The sequence below is a fragment of the Hippopotamus amphibius genome, chromosome 5 (genome assembly GCF_030028045.1).
Source record: "Hippopotamus amphibius kiboko isolate mHipAmp2 chromosome 5, mHipAmp2.hap2, whole genome shotgun sequence".
NCBI classification, from domain to species: domain Eukaryota; kingdom Metazoa; phylum Chordata; class Mammalia; order Artiodactyla; family Hippopotamidae; genus Hippopotamus; species Hippopotamus amphibius.
In genome coordinates, this window is record NC_080190.1 from 48,341,683 (window position 1) to 48,347,025 (window position 5,343).

Here is a 5,343-nt window from a genome sequence, read left to right on the forward strand (position 1 = left end):
TTCTTATGAAAGGCTTTGGACGTACTAACCACCCTGAGTGCATGCTGGTGAGATGGAGTTCCTGGAGACGACATCTCTTTAAGAAATGTTCATAGCGAGCTCTGAGGAATAACTTCCCTTTCAGTCTGGATGCTGGGAGAAGGCAGCAGGAACAGCTGGGAGGTCTCCTGCAGTTTGACCATCAGAGGGCGGACATTCCTTTCTGCGCCAAGGCCTGGCAGAGGCACCGTGGTGCTGCCAGGACTAACTTCTCCAGGAGGCCACATCAGCACAAGAGGGTTAGGTATGGGGTGCATGGAAAGTCACGTGGAAATACCCCCAAAAGGAGGTTTAATGTATTAGATGATCTTGACCCTCCACAATGAGTAGGATTTGAATACGTCAAGCAATGACCCTTCAGGCAGGGAAAAGAGGAAAGGTGAGCACACAGGGAAGGAGTTCGGAGGAGCCAAACTGGAAGATCTCCAGGGGACATCTGCCCGGAAAGGGGGTAGGGCGCAGACTGGGAAAGTCCTGGAATATCAGAGGGAAGGACTTGGCATCATGTTTTCCAGCTTTGGGGAGCAGTGATTAAGTGAGAGCCCAAGAGAGCAATACAAGGATCAGCTGTGGAGTCGCCGCAGGCTCCCTGCTTCACCCTGGTGAGCTGTGCCACCTCTAAGCTTAGTTTTCCCCTTTTTATTTATTCATGTTTTTATTTTATTTTTTAATTGAAATATCGTTGACCTACAAGAATATGTTAGTTTCAGGTGTACGACATAATGATTTGATATGTGCATACATCGTGAAATGATCACCAACAGAAATCTGTTACCATCTGCCCCCACACAAAGTTACAGTAGTACTGAGCATATTTCTTATGCTGTGTATTGCATCCCTGTGACTTATTTACTATATAACTGGAGGGTTGTACCTCTTAATCCTCTTCGCCTATTTTATCGCCCCCCACCCCCCGCCCCCGGCAACCACCCCTTTGTTCTCTGTATCTATGAGTCTGTTTTTGTTTTGTTTGTTTGTTTAGTTTTGTAGATTCCACATGTAAGTGAAATCCCGAGCTATTTGTCTTTCTCTGTCTGATTTATTTCACTTAGCATTATATCCTCTAGGTCCATCCATGTTGCCACAATAATATTTTCATTTCTTATGGGTGAATAATATTCCATGGTGTGTATCTATCTTCTCTATCCATTTTTCTATTGATGGACAATTAGGTTGCTTCCATATCTTGGCCACTGTAAATAATGCTGCAATGAACATTGGAGTTCATTTCTCTTTTCAAATTGGTAGTTTTGTGTTCTCTGGGTAAATACACAGAAGTGAAATTGCTGGATCATATAATAGCTCTATTTTTAGTTTTTTGAGGAACCTCCATACTGTTTTCCATAGTGTCTGTACCAATTGACAATCCCACTAGTATTGCATGAGGGTTTCAGTTTTCCTTTTGTACAGGGATTGAGGGGAGAAATAGGGGTACCTGCATAACATGGTGACCTTGATGAGCAAGTTGGCCCGTGTATGTGAGATGCTTAGTATGGGGTCAGGCACATAGTAGGTCATTTGTGCGCGTGTCAAATATTAAAATTTGGCTTGAGAAAGATTTAGCCAGCAAGATGCATTGGAGTGGAGAAAAACTGAAGAGGGGGACAAGTGAAAATGCTACCACATAGTACAGTTCAACTTGAATGAGGGCGGCAGAGAGGGAACAGGAAGGATGGCAGAGGTGGGGTTCACTGGGCTTCACAAGGGAGTGATTTCCATTTAGGTGGATGGTGGTGTCTATTATAAATTTATTCACTCAGTGAACAGCCATTGATCACCTACTGCATGCAAAGAACCTAGTACTGTGTGGGGAGGTGGAGGAATAGTGCAGAAATACAGCTGCTGCTCCAAGCAATCCTCCTATTTCTTATTTTTGACGTATTCCTTCTATCTCTGTATATTCCTTGATGCTCAGGGGCCAGGTTTTGGTAAGTTTGAGGTGTCGATGGGGCATGAGGCTGGAGATGCTAATAGAAAATGTGAGACTGAATTTTGGAAGTGAAATGAGGACAGAGTGGAGATTTGCGAGCGATTTACATGGAACAGCCGGGCTAGCTGAGCTCAAGGGAGACAGTGTAGGAAGCAGGGAGAAGAGGGCTGGAGAGACCCGGCAAGGATGGTGCTAAATCCCGTTATCTCGTCTCCACAGAGAGCACACACTAGAAAACTGAATTTCTGATAAGCCCTGTTCCTTGAAGGAGAGTGCTCTGACTCCAGTGTTCGCAAGCAGGGGCTCCACGGAATTCCTAACTTAAGAAACTTCATACGTGGATCCATTCAAAGCACCTTTAGCTTTTAAAAGTTCCATTTTGTTTAGTTGTTTTTACTCTAGAGAAATTATAGAATCACTCAGCTCTTCCTTTCCTTCTTCCTCTGTGTCTCACTCTCTCTCTCATTTTCCTCCTCGTATTTTTTTCCCCATTTTCACCCTTTTTCTCATGTATTCCTAGTCCCTACCTCCCCTTTCCTCTTCTCCATCCTCTCTCCCCACCCCCTTCCAACCCCCCATGCTGATTGAGTCAGGAAGGAGGAAAGTGTCCACACTTTCCAGTTTGTTTTCCTGCACCGGAGCTGTGGCTTCAAACCAGTAGAGAAACTATTTGGAAGAAAGAGACCTCCAAGGATTCGGCACTTATCAAAGGCATATCAGCGTCTGGGCAGTGGACTTCCTGTTTATACAGCTCTCCCCCTCTGGGGAGGCTCAGCTGAGCCTGCCCAGCTGTGGCCTGGGCAAGCCGCCGAGCTCCAAAGCCCAGCAGCCCACTGGTTGGTATCGGGCCCAGGCCCGCTGGAAACCTGCAGTGTCCATACCTGCCCCCCAGTGCTCCACACACCTGAACTTCACCCATTCCTTCCGCATCCCCAGTTTCTCTCCATCAGGTGCACGGCGGGCCTGCACTCTTCAGGAGGCAGGCTGGGGCACTTCCCGCCTCCATTTCCCTGTTGTGCAGCCGGTCCACAGGTGGCATGGCTGCCTGGGCTTCTCTGGGCCCTCTGGCCTGAAGCCAGGACCCCCGTGTCTCTAAACCGGAAGGCACCTGGGGAATCATCACCCATCCTCACATATTTATTAAATCCCTACTGTGTTTTCTGCACTGTTCTAGGGCCCTGGTGATACAGATGGAAATAGACAAGGCTCTCTGCCCTTACACACACGTTCGCAGATAGATGATGAGGGAGGAAATGTCAAATGATAAATGGGGTGGGGGCAATTAGGGTGCAGAGGCAGAACTGAGGAGGAGAGGATGGTCTGCCTAGGGGACGAGAAGAGGCTTCTCTGGGGGGATTTATTCACACTGAGGGTGAAGAGGGGGCAGCGTGGGAAGATGGCAAAGGGAACCCTCAGTGCCAATGTCCTTGTCCTGAGGAGGGAGCTAGCGGGGCTTGGTCAAGGGACAGAAAGACGGTGGGGAGACCGGATCACAAGAAACAGGTGACGGGATGTTTTTTGATGATCACTAGAAGGTAACCAGAGGCAGAGCTTCTTGGGCCTGTGGGCTCTAGAGAGAGGCTTGAATTTTATAATTTTATAAAAATTATAAAGGCACAGAAAAAAGCATTGAAGAATTTTACTCAGGGAGAAGAGTGTGAACAAATTTATATTTTAAAGATCTATCTGGCAGCTGGGAGCTGTTGAATGCTCAGTAGAGTGTCTGGTGCCATGGAGAAGCCCACTGGCGGATCCGTGTCCTGTAGCTGGGGCTGCGGGTTGCATCGTGGACACCAGGAACTGATGCCCAAGTCATGTGGATGCTACACCCTTGATCTCTGGGATCCTCCCATGGACCTGGGCCATAGAGGAGCAGAGGGAGAGTGGCCAGGGAGGGACAGAAACAGGAGTGTGGCACAGTCCATGGAGACCGGCTGTCCTTCGAGTGCCATCCTGAAAGCCTCCCTTGCAAGCCTCTGCTCCCAGCCAATCAGGGTTGGATAAGGAAGTAGCTTCAGTCTTTCAGGCCTAGAGACATATAGTTTCAGGGCGACCATTCCTACCTTCACATCCGATGATCCCTGATGACCGGCATCAAACACGTTGTGCTTTTTCCACAGAGGCGTGGGTGGGCCCTCTGACCGTGGCAGAGTCGTGGATGGACAACGAAGACAGGGTGCCTTTATAGGGAAATTGTCCTGTGTCCTGTGGGGGCACTGAGCTTGAATCTCATTCAGGAAAAGACCTTTCCTGAATAGCAAACATTTAAGACGGCGGCCCCAGCACCGCACTGAGCCAGACACAGAGCTGCTGGGTGACCTACGGCGAGATGCTTGTCCCAACTGACCACCTAGGCTGGTGGCTGGAGTCCTGGGAACCTTATCGGATGGAAACTTTCTTCCCCAGACACCAGGTGGTAACACATCTGTGCATGAAGTGACCTTTGAGTGACCACAGATCCCCAGACTGCAGATCTTCTGCCAACTGTGACAAAGCCCCTGGGAGGAGGGCTTGCCAACCCAAGGCAGAGCAAATTGGGTCTTCAGGTAGTTTGAGACCCACAACTGAGAATGGACAGAATAGGGGCTGAAGACCTTAAAGGAGTCCAGGCCAGACTGGGACTGAAAACACCTTCTTGCCACACATGCTGTGTGAAAACTAGAAGTGGGTATATCATCATCCACCTTCCTCTACACATGATTGCCCAAGACATGGAATAGCATTTATCGTAATTACACGAGAATTATCTCCATGTTTTGAAGACTTTGCTTGGTGCTTATTATGCTAAACCTTGAAAATATATTATTTCATTTAGTTCTCCCCACAGCTAATAAATATTCTGTCAATGACAAGGTTGGGGTTCAGAGAAGTTAGGTGATTTCTCTGAGGTCACACAGGCGAAGCCTGGACTAGCGCTCAGGTCTGCCTAACTCCAAAGCCTGGGCTTGCAGCCTCTGAGCTTGAGGCAGACGGTGAAATTAATACAGACTAAAGTTACAACATTCTCTCTCCAGAGTGTGAATTGCGTCGTTCTTGGCAAATCATTTTGCATCATCATAACTCACTGAGTTAAAATCTTCCCCTGGGTATTTTGTGCACAGATACAGGGACCGGGGTCAGCTGTGTGTCCCCTTGGGGGCTGAAACCTGCCCCCAGAGTGAGCCAGGTCGGGGAGCCCTTTTCCACCCCCTTGCAGCTGCTGAGTGCTGCCTTTCCTTGCTGCTTCTCTTTGCTGTTTACTTTTACTGTAAAAGTAACATGGGCCTGTTATAAGAAATGCACACATCAAGGAAAAAAATAATCTGAAAATGTGAAAGTGCATGCAGCAATCAGGGTCCCAGCAGAGAAGAGGCGGGCACACTCCAGTTAGCGTC